Source organism: Vulpes lagopus, chromosome 3, assembly GCF_018345385.1.
Source record: "Vulpes lagopus strain Blue_001 chromosome 3, ASM1834538v1, whole genome shotgun sequence".
Classification (NCBI taxonomy): domain Eukaryota; kingdom Metazoa; phylum Chordata; class Mammalia; order Carnivora; family Canidae; genus Vulpes; species Vulpes lagopus.
The window spans coordinates 146,666,121-146,681,939 of record NC_054826.1 but is presented as its reverse complement, the minus strand read 5'-3'; the positions used below and the strand labels follow the sequence as shown (position 1 = coordinate 146,681,939).

General features: G+C 37.8%; 1 protein-coding gene across 10 annotated transcripts in view; it reads right to left on the bottom strand.

Annotated features, from left to right (window-relative positions):
* Positions 1–13,653, bottom strand: part of ZNF644 (zinc finger protein 644) — a 105,624-nt gene extending 91,971 nt beyond the window's left edge. For 2 of the 10 annotated variants that reach the window (XM_041747024.1, XM_041747029.1), the window contains exon 1: positions 13,050–13,344. The gene's annotated coding sequence lies outside the window, so the exon portion shown is untranslated. The other 8 variants (XM_041747023.1, XM_041747027.1, XM_041747020.1 and 5 more) reach the window with 8 other exon arrangements.
* Positions 13,654–15,819: the final 2,166 nt, after the last annotated feature.

The window sequence follows — 15,819 nt, the reverse complement described above, 5'->3', positions numbered from 1 at the left end:
TGGGGTATGTGAGCCTGACACCAAGGGTTCTCAGAACTAGTAGAGAAAAAGAGGATGGGGATAATAGCTGGTTCAACATGTAGATTTCTATTCAATTGTTTTGTTTGTTTTAGTATGACACCCTTAACCCAAGCTGTGTGTAGAGTTCTCAAGTACAGAAATCCTCCATTTGAATTTCAGAGAAGAAAGTTGAAGAAACCCCTTCCTAGTACCAGGAGTGTTGCTTGTTATTTTTACAATTTTGGACAATTCTTTCAAAGCACCTGAAGCCACCAATTTCTGAAGCATCTCAGGGTCCACAGTCCAATTCTAGGCCTCCCTAGTAGTAGAAAATTCAGTTTTCTCAGATCTACAAAATTCATTACTACTTGCTGCTTTCCAGCTTCCAAAGTTTTACTTCTGTGATCAACTTTCCATTTCTTGTCCTTGACACTCCATGCCTTTTTTAGGAAACCACTATCTTAATTCGATTAGGGATTTGATAGCAAAGTAAATGAAAGTTTTTAAACCCATCATGTTTAAATGAATACTAATCGCATCTGCTTTTTCATGTCAGGTACTCATTGCTGTTATTATTCTCCAATTTGTATGAAATTTAGGCTTAAATCCCAGTAGGACACAGTTTTCATCATCAAGTAGTTATAACCATTTGGCTTTAACATTTAGTTTTATTATACTTTAGTCAAAAAATATTGGCCGATACAATTCAATTCTTGAATTTTAAATAAACTTCAAATTCTCTTTGAAGCCCGAGACACAATTTTTAAAAAATTCACAGGAATTTGAAAAGAATGCTTATGCTCTATTTGAAATAGTTTGACATACAATAAATAAAAACATACTGCCACTCAAATCTTTATAGTCTTAATTTTTATTTGATCTATTAAATTCTGAGATAAATCTAAGTCTCTTAATTTAAAAGGTTGCTGTTATTAATTTCTCTAAAGAAAGGCTATTTAACTCTACAATTCACATTTCAATGATGTTTATCACACAAAAGTTCAAGCCTGATAGTGTTTAGTTCTTTTTATTAATTTAAAAATTTTTTTTCATCCACCTTACCCTAGAAAAATTTTAGCCTTTGCTTGACACTAACTTGAAAGTTTTCGTATTTTTGTCATTCCTTTATGTTTAAGGTTTCTATTATTATGTCTCAGATAAAACTCATAAAACCACACACCATAAATTTTTAATCCAAACTGTAAAGGTAAAGAGTGAGGAGAACCAATTCCTGTTACATTAAGAAAAAGCTGTTGGAAGGGTATCAGGTACTTGACATGAAGTTGGTGAATAAGTCTTGGAAAATAACAACCACCAGGAGGAAGTTAGACAAGCAGTATCACACTAAAAGGCCATCTACTTAGGATGCCATTTGTGTCTCTCTTAATGGCAATGCCACCACTAAGGCATTCACTGACACAGCACAAGATTTTGCTTCCATCACAGCCACTGGAAATTATCTCTATCTCCTCCATTTCTTTTCTGAATGAACTTTTCAAAAGTAGGATCAATGTATATGGAATAGTCGACTTTGTTCCCTAGTCCCCATCCCTCTCAAACTGTGGCCTCTGCTCACACACATGGTGATTTTTCGTTGCTTTTCACCTTGCACCCAAGCAGCGCACAAAGGTGAGGATGGGTCGATTTCCAAGAAGTTTACAGGCAAACAGGAAAGAGCTGAAAGAAACCCAGGGGAGGGCTTTCAGGGAAGCTTCCTATTCCCATACCTATAGTTCATCAGAATAATCAGAGTAGATAGTTCTGCTGTTATCCCTTCTCACCCATACTATTTATAATAACCCAAATGCCAAACTTCAGAGATAATGGATGAAATCTCTATTTCCAGTGACAACAGGGAACAGCCTATTCTCTTTTGCTTTAACTGATATCTCAACAGATAACTTGGACACAGTCAAATGTACCTCCCCATTTTAACGATGTTGCCAGAAACCTCACTAACTTCTTTACTGAAATTAACCCTATATTAACTGTGAGAATGGTTAAAATGTAAACTTGTTAAAGACTAACATATTATCTTAAACTCCTAGACTCTGTAAACTCCCAAATTCTGCTCTATTTATAAACTCTAGAAAGAGCAAAAATCAATTTTAATTACTTCTATAATTTTTTCATATTTTTCTAATTCTTCTGGTTTAAGGGGTGCCTCGGTAGTACAGTCAGTTAAGTATCCAACTCTTGGTTTGGACAGGTTGTGATCTCAGGGTCATGGGATTGAGCCCTGCATTAGGCTCCACTTTATCCCTCTGCCCCTTCCCACCTCCCATGCTCTTTCTCTCTCAAATAAATAAATAAATCTTTTAATCTTACTATAAGATATGGTATACATTCAATTTAAGAACTCTTTCAGGGGATCCCTGGGTGGCACAGCGGTTTGGTGCCTGCCTTTGGCCCAGGGCGTGATCCTGGAGACCCGGGATCGAATCCCACGTCAGGCTCCCGGTGCATGGAGCCTGCTTCTCCCTCTGCCTGTGTCTCTGCCTCTCTCTCTCTCTCTCTCTCTCTCTCTCTCTCTCTGTATGACTATCATAAATAAATAAATAAATAAATAAATAAATAAATAAATAAATAAATAAATAATAAACTCTTTCAAACTCAAGTAAAGATAAATAACTTACATCTTAAATATCAAAAATTACTATTGCTCAGGGGGAACTATAGGGATTTTCCCCCCTATAAAAGCAGTATGTTTTCAACTATTCCTAAATTTTAAAGTATTTATTTTAAAACAAATTTAAACCCTCGTATCCAGACTATTTTTTATCTGTTTTTCCACCAACTTCTATACCAATTAAAATGTCTCTTAAACCAGGGCTAAAATGTACTATTATGACTCAAAATATAACATTACAATTACAAGCTCATCTTAATATTCTTTTTTTTTTTTTTTTTTTTAGTTCAAAGCACTAGCAATTCAGAAAATGCCGCTACAGTATAACTTTCTTGGGTTTCAGTTTTCAAATCAAGCTTAAAAGCTCATCATTTTTTTTAATAGAACAAGGCAGATGTATCCCAATTAGTGTTATTTATTTGCACATTGTGCGTCCAAGTAAATTTATTTTCAATAGGAGATAATAAAACTGTTCCATTCTTAGTTTAACTTTGCACAACAAACTTAGGAGCTACATATTTCACCTGCTTGATTTTAAAAGTACTCATCCTTACTCTTAATGTATCCTCCTTCCCACCCACCAAGATAACCAGCTCTTACTGGCCTTTCCCACTTTCAATTACTTCTCCAATCATGTTACATCTAGCTACTAATCTTTTTTTTATTTTTCTTCATTTATTTCTGTTCAGTGGCCTTCCGTAGAATCCCTTATTTCTAACTCAAATTCCTTTAGATTAATCCAGCAAAGGCCACAATCATATCAAATTCATTTTTTGTTACATTCACTTAAAATTGACTCTACTCAGAGTAAGGAAAATACTTGCATTCCACAATTCTCATCTCTGTGCTTAACATGCTTTTTTCCCTAGTTGACATTCTCTTCCCTCCCCACTAATCTAATTCATATCACTTCTTCAAGTCCTACATTGGAAAATTATTTTTGCCAAGAAGCTTTATTAAGATATGACTCATTTTATTTTGTGTCAACTCAGTAATTCAAATGTTTCACTATTAAGTGCTCCTCAAGTTGTGTCTGAGTTCATGAGCTCTTTAGAGGAACCATATTCTTTGCCCAAATATCAGCATTCTTATCCCTCCTGAGATACTAAGTGAATTCTATATAATAACTAAACCAATGAAAACAAGCAAAGGTTGGAGAAAATACAACCCTGCAAATAAAGTTTTTCTGCATACAAAAAAATCCAATCTCCCAAAACTAAATTCAAATGTAACATTCACTTTTGTCAAAACAACACAAAAACATAGAACATACGGTTAAATATGTTTTTTTCCCTACCCATAGAAGTCAGCTCTTTAGGCTGTTATTTAATAACAATCTAATTATTTTGTCTGCGGTTTTCTAAATCTCACCCAAAAGGTATTATATGAAGTATATATATATTTTTTAGAAAATAACCATATGTTTTCAAGGTCTAAACCAGTTTTGCTTTAGCCTTCTATACTTCACAAATACAAAACCTACATAAGTTGTTGAGGTTTTATTTCTTTAAGACAACTATTAAAATTCTTAGAGCAAGGATATATTAAGTTATTATATATCTTTAAAAACCAAAACTTTATATAAATATTTTCACTTATAAGTTTAAAAGCATTTGTAAACCAAACGTTAATGAGAAAGTATTTTCCTGTCCACTTCTGCAATTTACAAAACATATCTATTTCTCAAAACTAGGCATACTAGAATGTAAAGATACATTTTCACTGTTATGTACTTTTCACAACTTTATTAAAATACAGATTTCAGAAACAAAAATCCTTCTCCCCAAAGCACCAATTGTTACACTAGTAAACAAACCTTTCATAGCTCAGTATTTATGAAACACAGTATTATAACCATTAATTCCATTTTGAAAAAAAAACTGATTCAAGCACTAGAAGTAAAAATCATGATCAATAATTCCATTCCAGGGATCCCTGGGTAGCTCAGCGGTTTGGCGCCTGCCTTCGGCCCAGGGCATGATCCTGGAGACCCCGGATCGAGTCCCACGTCAGGCTCCCTGCTTGAAGCCTGCTTCTCCCTCTGCCTGTGTCTCTGCCTCTCTCTCTCTCTCTGTATGTCTCTCATGAATAAATAAATCTTAAAAAAATAAATAAATAAATAAATAAATAATTCCATTCCAGTTCTCATTTTGTAAAGTGTACCTCAATGGATTTTAACCATTCAAATTTTTGTGTAATTATCCTTAAGATGACATTCTAGTTCTTTATACATAAATGTCAAAATCTTTCAAGTTGAGAATCCATACTGAGCTGTAAACAGAAGTATACCACTTTATTCTTATCCCTACAATCACAATCAGAAATACTAAATACCTTATTAAGTAACCTGCAATGCCTGAAAGCTAACTCACATAATGCTTAGAAGCTACTATTAAAGAGATTCCAAAAGGCCGCTATATAAGGAGGCAATCCAAGACCTCCTCTACCTACTTCTTGGCTATGTGCCTAGAGAATACTGTAATGAAAGCAAGCCAGATAACTATGTTATCTGTAGAAACAATTCAAAATCTCTGGATTCTAAAGAAATTTTCTAGTCATAAAACTTCTAAAGGGTCAATATTAATGAAAACTAAAAAACACCTCTCTGATCTTGGCGTAAACCACACTGAAAACAAAACAAAACAGAGGAGCCATGGTACCAACTATTTATCGTCTGATTACCTCCAGATTCACTTAATGCCAAACAAGGATAGAAAACAGAGATTCAAGCCATCAGTTCTTATTGTAAAATTTCACTGAGCTGTATTTGTAAGATTTGTGTACTTCACTGAATTTAAGTTATACCTAAATAAAACATTTAAGGGCACCTAGGTGGCTCAGTCAGTTAAGCATCTGACCTTTGATTTCAGCTCAGGTCATGATCTCCAGGTGGTGAGACTGAGCACTATGTCTGGCTCCGCGCTCAGCAGGGACACTCTCAGCCTCTCTGTTTGCCCCTCCCCTCCACTCATGCTCTCTCTCAAATAAATAAATACATCTAAAGGGATCCCTGGGTGGCGCAGCGGTTTGGCGCCTGCCTTTGACCCAGGGCGCGATCCTGGAGACCCGGGATCGAATCCCACGTCAGGCTCCCGGTGCATGGAGCCTGCTTCTCCCTCTGCCTGTGTCTCTGCCTCTCTCTCTCTGTGACTATCATAAATAAATAAAAATTAAAAAAAAAATAAATACATCTAAAAAAAATAAAATATCTAAAAATAACTCACCAATAGTCAAACCTAAAAACCTTTTCTCAAATCTCATCCATTTTGATCATTCTCCATCACACTGCTAAATTACAGAACACCAATACACCCTAAGCACAACTCTTTCCCCTTAGAAGACCTTGAGGCTTTGTTAGATTAGTATTCTCCCAGCATTTTTCTTGTTCTGCCTCAGATTAATTCACTTCAATATTAATATTAAATGCTCATGTACAATATGTGGGTGGCTCAGGCACCCTCCAACATATTTCACACATACACATCCCCCATGCAAAACAAATTCCCTAGATTCAAGTCACGCTATTATCTGATTTCAAGTTCTATCTCCTATTTTAATTCCCATCACTTTACAGATTTGTTCTCTAGCATACTCTTTTCTTAGCTTTTAAGGCTCCATTCGATTTCTACTTTATCCTTTATTCATACTTGTACAGAACTTACTATCTAAACTTTCCACATACTTGTAGAGGTCTTATTATCTATAACTGCACTGTCCAATACGAAAGCTATGGCGCTATAAGCACTTAAAATACGGCTAATCTGAATTGAGATGTGCTTTAAGTGTGGAACACACTTTTGATTTTGAAGACTTGGCATTAAAAAAAAAGAATGTAAAGTATCTCAATTGTATTTACATATTGAAAGAATGTTTTGAATATACTGAGTTAAATAAACATTAAAAAAATCATTATTGCCTTTTTATTTTGTAACATGGCTATAGAAAATTTTAGATCACATTTATGGCTCAACAAATTTCTATTGGGCAAGTGCTGCTCTGTATAATCTATTTATTGAAGCCCCATAAATTATCTTTTACTACAGGTCATCCACCCAATGAGACTATAGGAATTTGGTATATTTTCCCTTTTATAAAGATTATTACATTAGGAATCACAGAGAGTAACTAAACAGAATTAAGTGCCCATTTAATTTTAATATCCCTTTTAAAATACTTCTAACAAGGAAGCTTATAGCATTTCAAAGCATAAAAATATAAGAAAAGTTGTTTTCTGATGGCTACTGAAAATTTCAACCACATTTTACATATATCCAATTTTGAGTTAAGTATCTCATCAAATAGTATTATTAAACCTGTAGCTTTTCTAATACCAGAGAGTATTAGTTCTGATTAACCTACATTATTTTTCTTCTTGGTCACTCCGTAAGGAAAAAGGCAGCTTCCACTTTGACCAATATCATTGTACCAACATCCAGCAGCCAAGACAAAGAGCTTTTATGGTGGTATGAATAAACAATGTGGGCAATAAGACATTGCTTGAACATTGCTTTTCTGGGTAGCCAGAAAAATGCTTTTACAATGTTGTTTTATAAGTAGGAAATAAAACTTACAAATTGTATAATTAAGTTAAAGCAGAGACAGATAGAAAGGAGAGGAACGCAGAAAATAAAGAACTCATCTGTAGAATCAAGACATGCCTATATTCAAACTTGGCTGCTGTACTATTTACTATCTATGTAACCCGAGTCTGAGTTTGTTTCCTTGAATATAAAATGGGAATATATATATCAAGCATTATTATAAGAAATACATAGGAGATGCTTAATTAATGTCAGTCTCATCTCCGTTTCCTTTAATACTAATGACTGCACAATGGTGACAAGATGAGTGACTTTTTCTCCTTTCATTTTCTAAATCACTGAAAACATTTTTAAGGGTATATGAAACTTCTAATTTTTCATACACCCCTTTGCATGTGAACTTAAAATTACCTTTACTAGCTTTCTTTTACAATTTTTTTTTAAAGCCTAAAGATTTGTGTTGGTAGTGGGAGAAGTAGGTGGTAGAAGAAAAAATAAACAAGTTTAAGACTGTATCAGCACAGACAAATACAAAACAAAGTATGAAGAGGAAAACAGCAAAGGAAATGCTGTTTGAGGAAATTCCCCTTAAGACTAAGCAATGAAAAGATAACGTGCCTCTTCTCAATCTAGCTGCTGTTGAAACTAATCTTCTCTCCTATCTGAGGTTTATATGTATATTATATACAAATACACACAGCCACTCACATTCTTCTCTCTACTAATGATCACCACCATCCTCACGGTCAAAAATTTAGAGAAGAGTGAAGAAACTCAGGATGTTATAACAAAGATAAACCAACACATCGGTTGGGAAATAACTTCATTAAAACATACTCATTCCCAAGTGTGTTTATTCATCAACTGACAGTAGTAAGAGGGAATGTGTTACTAAATACTGAACCTAGTTAATAGCTTTTGCTGCTAGAACTGGAGAAGGCAGACTTTGATGCCTGCCTCTGACTTCCTTTGTAACAACCTTGCCTTTGTAGACATGGGTCTAACAAAGGAACATGAGCAAAAGTATACAATTCCAAATCACTTGCAGGTGAAAATTTCAAGTTACTATATATTTAAAAAAAAAAAATCAAATGGTAATAGTATTACTATAAAAGGTAACGTTTGCATACCCACTGTGTACCAGAAAGCTAAGGATGTGAATTCTGCAATGTAAACTTTAAGCCTCTATGAAGATGGTATTATTGTTAAATCGTCTTGCTTAGTGCTCACACAGCTAGTTTTAAGTACTCTCTATGCCCAACAAAGAGCGGGGTCTCAACTCACACCTCTGAGATCAAGAGTCACATGTTCCACAGACTGAGCCAGCCTGTTAGCCCCACAGAGCTAGATTTTAACCCCATCAGTTTTACTTCAAGGCTTACATTCTTAAATCTTATCTCATCCTGCCTCTTTATTCATATATAATTACAAATGTAACTATGATTTCCTGTGTGTGTGCGTGTGTGTGTGTGTGTGTGTGTGTGTGTGTGGAATAGTCAATAAATCAATAGTAAGCAACAGGCAATTAATTCCCACTTTGGCAAGGTTTTATTCACCTTCCCAAGCCATTCAACAATTGGCAATCACTCCCTCCCCAATAAATGGTGTTCTGAAAATAACAGTTATATTTACAATCTTCCTCAAGAAACTGATGAAAAAAGATATGCATAAGCTTTCAAGTAAAAAGGATAAATGACATGGAAGAAAGGATAAAAACGTTAATCTTTTATAAAAGTTAGATAAATAACTGATATAATACAGATATGCTTTGTAAACTGTAAAATACTTTAATCCTAACTCTATTAGGAGTTTATTTGAAATTATCCGTTTGGCTCCTAACATATTCGAATTTCTGAACTTTGTACAAAAAGTCTTTTAAAAGCTTTTAAAATCTATATATTTGATTCAATGAATGATATACATACTAAAAGGCTTAATACCTAAAAATCATATTTATCACTCTAACCAACTTCAACTATACCAGTCTAGACTAACAGAATTGCAAGGAACAAATTACTCATCTATACTTTTCACAAAGTTACTTACAAGACCACAGTTCCAAGAATCCCAAATGAAATGGGAAGGCTACAGCTTGCAAACAGAAGAGGTAAAGCAAAGATTAGTAGAGGGAGACTGTGTGTGTGTGTGTGTGTGTGTGTATATATATATATATATACATATATATATATAAAGATATAAAGGAAATATTTTAGAAACACCAATCTTAATCCAGCTTCAGTTTCCTCCATGCAGGAGAAGTGTGCACTGTTGCTTCTGTACTGGCATGCTTCTTTTCTTCCCCCTAAAATCCTCTGCTTTTCTCCTCCTGGAAAGTTATCTCACAGAACTTTTTTGTTTTCCTTGCTAACATCTCTAAACTGTTAAGGAATGTCCTACCTTGAACTTAATATTGTAACTCCTCATAATTAACATAAGAGTTCCTAGTAAAGTCAAAAATTTTAGAAAAAAACTTAACAGTAGAGCAACGAAGACCCTGAGATGAGAAAATACCTTTTTCATGGAGACCTCCACCTTCCTGAAGAAAGACTATGAATCAAATTTGTTGTTCTACCTTCTAGATCTCCGGTGATCTTTGTATTTGTTTTTAAGAGAAGAACAGAAATACTTCAGCCAACCAGCAGGGTGAGCTAGTGCTAGAATCAGATTGATTATTGTCAACTTTCTGAAAATTCAAAGATGTAAATGGTTTGTAATATTAAAAGCAAAATTTCCCACTAATAAACCTGAATTAAAAGACAATACTTCTAGATCTCCTTTAGTCATTGCTACATCTCATAACTGTAAATATTTACAGATTCTATCTACGAAATAGTCTCTATAAGGATTAATGATGATAAATGTAAAAAATTAGAGCTCATTTGAATACCTATCCAAAATATCATGGTAGTCATCCTTTATTCTCATGTTTTATTGTACAGTATTATTGATTGAAAAATTAAAAACACTTTTTTAAAAGGACTGCTAAAATTAGTGTTTTAAAAATTAGGACTAGGTAACTCAACACACCTATTTCTGAATTCAGGGCAAACTGCTGCCCTAAGATTGCCTAAAAAGCAATCATGAGAAAAGTATTCCTACAAGAATAAGATCTACTCTTTTCCTTCGGAATCACACCCTGAGAAGAGTCTAAATAAGTAACCCTAACACTAACAGTGTTATCTAGGACAAACCTGATCTCCTCTGACAACCAATTTCTCTAAATTGCAAGTATCCCCACCACTTCTAATGACGGTCCTTGAGTCTCTTTTCTCCTCATGCTACCCAATACCGTCTCAATTCAACCACACCAAAACTCTCTCTTGTAACTTGAATAACAAATTAAAACTGCAAAATGTTTAAGGTTTGCAGATAACAGACTCACTTTGTAATTACATATAACCCGAGAGTAATCCTAATTATCACAAGACTAAAATGTAATTAAATCCACTCACACGGTGTTGAAAATTAAGAAATAGCTTATCAACTTTCTTAAAAAATCAGTAATTTAATCGCACTTTAAGTGACCCATAAAAGCTTTAAGACCTCAATACAATTTAACAGTTTTTACTCTATTTGATATCCAAAGAAGTTAAAGAACTGTGGTAGTAGTAATATTAACAAGTGGTTTTTAACAAGGGTCAATCTAAGTGACAGGTCCATCTATCCAACAAAAAGTTGTTCCAAACTGAAGCCGAAACTACCATCATCGTTTTCAGCATCTTGTTTCTTTTGTAATAACTGGTAGTAATGACAGTTATTTCAAACCTGTTTTTTAAAATTTCTGGGTCAAGAATGCTTTTTGAAAACCTCAAAATTCAAAAGCAACACTGCTCCTGAAGTGGCTGTATTTTGGATCTGGAATTATTCCACTGGAAGTCATTTTAAAAACTGTATTAGCATATTATGTTAAATGAAAGTTCTTAACTTATTGTCACAGAATTTCTCATTAATAGTTTCTTACAGATACTTTCAAACACTCTCACATTTTATTTTTTTACCATTATTAGTTACAGAGAATCATCTTCTCATCCCAGCAATGTGACCAATGAAAAGAGCAAGGGGGTAGAAATTGAAAAGACAATTTTCCATTATCCATGAACTAAATCATATCTGGCCCTAAATAGATCTTAAACAGTGGATATAACTAGCTGCTCCCTGAGATTCCTTCCACTCTAAAACTGCACGACTCAGTAATACATTTTGCCCATGTCAATGCATCTCCTATTCTTTTAATACAGTTAAGACTGTTCTATTCTTCTATTAGAAGAAGGAAAGCTAAGCGGGGGAAAACATACGTCTGAAAGAAGCAAGGAAAATGAAAGCTTTAAGTCATATTAAAAAACCCAAATTTTAATTTGGACAGACATCTAAAGTTAACGATCTAAATGTGTTTATCCCTTCAATCACATTATTTACTCTGTTCATGTGACCTGGTCAAAACAGTAGTTGTTTCCAATTGCTGTACTTCAAATATTAGTTCATACCATATACAAAGTATGGTGCAGCCCTAAGTGCAGGGTCCCTTCAAGTTATGTTAGAATTCTAAAGTTTCCGCTGCCTTGATTTTAACAGGAATATGCCTACCGCTGCACCAACAGTGATCGAGCCTTCATGTTTCGTCTATTAGGGTGTCTAAAGTAAATTATAACTACCTCATAAAAACTAATTTTTTTCCTCGCCAAAGCTACCAAGGCGTGACTACTGCCCATCACATTTCCTGGATACTTACACATGACACTGAAGACAAACAGCAGGTTTCCTTGCTTTGAGTGAGTAACTGGAGTTGTCTTATTTTTTTGAAAACGCTTTCCTTCTTCTTGGACCAAAGAAATGTGACTAAACTACTGCAGAGAAGCAATATACTATTAAGGCAAATCTAATCTATCATCCAGATGCAACAAGCCTGGCATTAGTCAGAACCGGCCAGAAGAGATGATGATGGTGTTTTGGTATTTTTCTGTTGTAATTATTGACTTGTATACAAAACAGGACCATCATTTAGGCCCCCATTGCGTTTACCCCCTTGTGGAATACTTCTCAATGACCCAACAACAACAACAACAAAAAAAAAACAAAAACAAAAACATCTGAAAGTCTAAACATAAAAGTTTTATGACGACTAAGTTTATGTCAGTATTAATTACTCAGGCAGTTCAAGGAAAGTTTTCCACTAATGTCGCTAAACCATGGATGGATCCCAACACGAAAGTCGTCTGTGGAAGTCTCGTAACGAGAAACCTTTAGCTCCACCACCTAAGTCTCCAATCACTGAGAAGGGTCTGGGACAACTCATCTTCAGGTTCCCGGGAGAAGTGGAGCACACCTGCTTTTCCTCTGGCAGAGATAAAGCTCCCAGGGACACAAAGGCCAGGGAATCAGACAGACCTGGAGAAGCAAAAAGCTTTAGCTGGACACCCACCAAGCCCCGGGCAACCCAAACACTCGGGGCGATTTACCTCTGGCTGTTACTTCCCAGGCACCTAGCGGCATAGGATCTGGCGGAAAAGGGGGGAGGGGAGGGCTCTGCGGCCCCGGGCCCAGTTAGGGGAGGGGTGTGTACCCCTCACGCCAGAGCTGGAGCTTCTGGCCACAGCCGAGCAGCCCCGAGGAGGGCTTGGGGGCTGCTCTCGGACCGCCCCGTTACTCGGAGCGTTGCAATGGCGACCGCCGGGCTCCCCAAGCCGCCTCATCTCGGCCCCTTCCCCCTACTGCTCACTGGCTGCTCGGCTTCATGTGACTAAACAAAACCCCCAAGTCTAGTGCCCGGCTCAGCCCCTTTGTGTCCGCTCCCGGATCCTCCGACGCCGCCGAGGAAAGCGCCCCCCCCCCGCCCCCCACTCTCCGCCGAGTCCCGCCCCGCGGCGGCGGCCGCCGCTCACCTCAGGCTCCGCCGCCCCCCGCGGCCGCCGCGGCCGCCGCCTCCCCGAACCCGGGGCCCGGGCTCCTTGTGTAGCACCAACTCCGCCTCCTCGGCCGCCGCCGCCATCTTAGCCTGTGCGGCAAAACGCGTCCTTTTGGATGGTTGGGACCCAGCCTAGGGCGTAGCTCCCCGGGCCCGAGCGCCGGAGGTCGCGTCCCCCGAGTCCGGCCGCCACCCTCAATCCCGCCGCCGCCACAGCCCAGAGGCCCGAAACCCACTCGAGCCCCGGAGATTCCGACCAAATAACCCCTGAAACTCACAGTTTGGTGCCGTGTGCGTCAAACCGGGGCGACGTTGGGAGCGCGCGGCGTCCCCGCGTCACACGCCGCTCTGTACGCTACTCGGCTCCAACGGCCCCCTCCGCTCCCCGCTTTTCGCCTCCGGCCCCGGTTCCCACGGCGCAGGCGCGCTGCTTTCCCGCCTCTGCCGCGCTGCGGGCCGCGGGGGCGGCCGGCGAGGAGCGGCGCGGCGGCCCGGCCCGGAGGGAGCGCGGGGGCCAATTAGGCCAGCGGGGGCCGCCGGAACAGTGCAGCACTGTTCTCGGGTGCCAGAAACCAAACAAGGTCACCTCCCCCAGCGCTGACCTAATCACTCTCAAGGAGGTTCCCGCCCCAAAGTAGGCACGCTCCAAATATGGTGGTGCCCAAACTCTCAAAGACCCGAGCACTTCGGCGAGCCTAGGCCCTTTAAGGTGGAACAGGCCCATATTTGAATGCCAGAACCACTAGCGTGCCGAAATCCCCTTTTCTTTTCCTACTGTGGATGAAAACAGCTAAGGGACTCAAGATTGCCAGCGCAACCTTAACGGCAGGGGAAGGTTTGGATCTTAAGGGAGCCAGTTGTTGGGAGATGCTCCATGGCCAGGCAAAGCATCAAATGTGGCGAGTCCATTAGCACAGCAGCCTACCCTAAGAGGTGCCCAGGGTTTGGCCCCATTTGATTCTTGCAGATTTCAAGGGCACGGAGGATGCTTGCTCCCTGCATCACTCAATATGCCACGAGTCTCCAAATTAAGGTGATGTAAGAAGCACTTGAGATACCAGTTAACCCTTCGATGAATCAGTAGGTCCCAACAGAGTTCTGGAAAGCTCCCTTTTTAACGAGCGTCCACCCCCCCAACCCCCAAGAGTCTGAGGTCAGAGTTTCACATACTATATATCCTTTGAGATACACTGACTTCGGGGTATTCTGTTTGCCTTTGAACTGAGCAAACAAGAGGTTGCTAATATGTTTGACATGAACCAAAAGTCCCCAAGGGATCTATCTACAAGTCCTGTCTTAAATTCTTCAGCTCTTCTGAATCTCAGTTTTCAGTTTAAAGGGGAAAAAGGGTTTCATTAGTTTAGCAACTATCATAAACTGTGATCCTCCAAGCCCTCAAGATGTTGTTGATATGCAGAGAAATACACTGTAATTGTGCTTATTGGACGAAAATGAGGAACATTCTCTATCCTGTGCTATAGTGACTCTCAACATCAGCAAACATAGATCTCCAACAACAGATATTTACACTTGCTGTATTAATATAACAGCTAGCACTTAAAAAAAAAAAACACCACACAACTAACACTTCTGAGTGCTTACAAGGTACCAAATATTGTCCTAACTCATTGAATTTCATTACAACCTAATGCGGCAACGGGAGGTTAGGTGATTTTCTCAAAGTCACACAGCTCTTAAACTCCTTAAAATGTGACTTTTCCTTCCTTATTTACACAAAAGAGTAAATAATAAAATGTAAATGTGTATATTTTTTCAGCCAATTGACGAGGGATCCCTTTGGGTCATTTCATCTGCAGAATCATTAAAATTGGACGTTCTCCATTTACTACTGGATTTACAGTTAATAAAAATACTTTGTACTACGAAAATTCTCCAGATATTTTATCACTACAAAAAGAGGTTACCAAAAAAAACAAAAATAAACAAAAATCTCCCAACCTCTGTTGTGAATCTATATTACTGACTGACTAATGTACAGACCTATCCTACCACAAGCAATTAGAACCACTTAGAACTACCTATGATCCAGAACTTGTCTCACTAATGAAGCTGTTTGTTTATACTAGAATCCAGAAACTAAGATATAATACTATAGATACAGTAGTATCAGCAATAGTTGTGATTAGTAAAAGCAGTAGTAGTTGATGAAACTACAAACAAAATAGGTGTCAAAAAAACTGATAAGAGTAGAAAGCTTGAATAAGGTCATGCAAAAAGAAAAAAAAATGTAGGTAAGTGGAAAAATCCAAGAACCAGTTATGTGGCACAATGCAAAAGTATTTAAATATTTTTTTTTAATTTTTATTTATTTATGATAGTCACAGAGAGAGAGAGAGAGAGAGAGAGGCATAGACACAGGCAGAGGGAGAAGCAGGCTCCATGTCCAGGACCACGCCTTGGGCCAAAGGCAGGCGCTAAATCACTGAACCACCTAGGAATCCCTGATTAAGAATCTTTTAAAAGAAAGAGACAGAGGGAAGAAAAGTTATTCTAGTGAATAGAATTACCCAATAAAAGATACAAAGTAAGCTGTGGTCTCAAATGACCCAATCGAAAAGAAAAAGCAGTTTGATGTTGGATAAAAGCAGGTAATTCTGCACATTCTAATACTTCTGAAATCCAAGCAAAAAGAAGAAAATGAAAATTGATTAATCTACTATTCTACTAATAAAGACAAGTTTTGGATTTATCTTAGGGCCTCCCTAGTTCTAGACTCACCTCTGAGT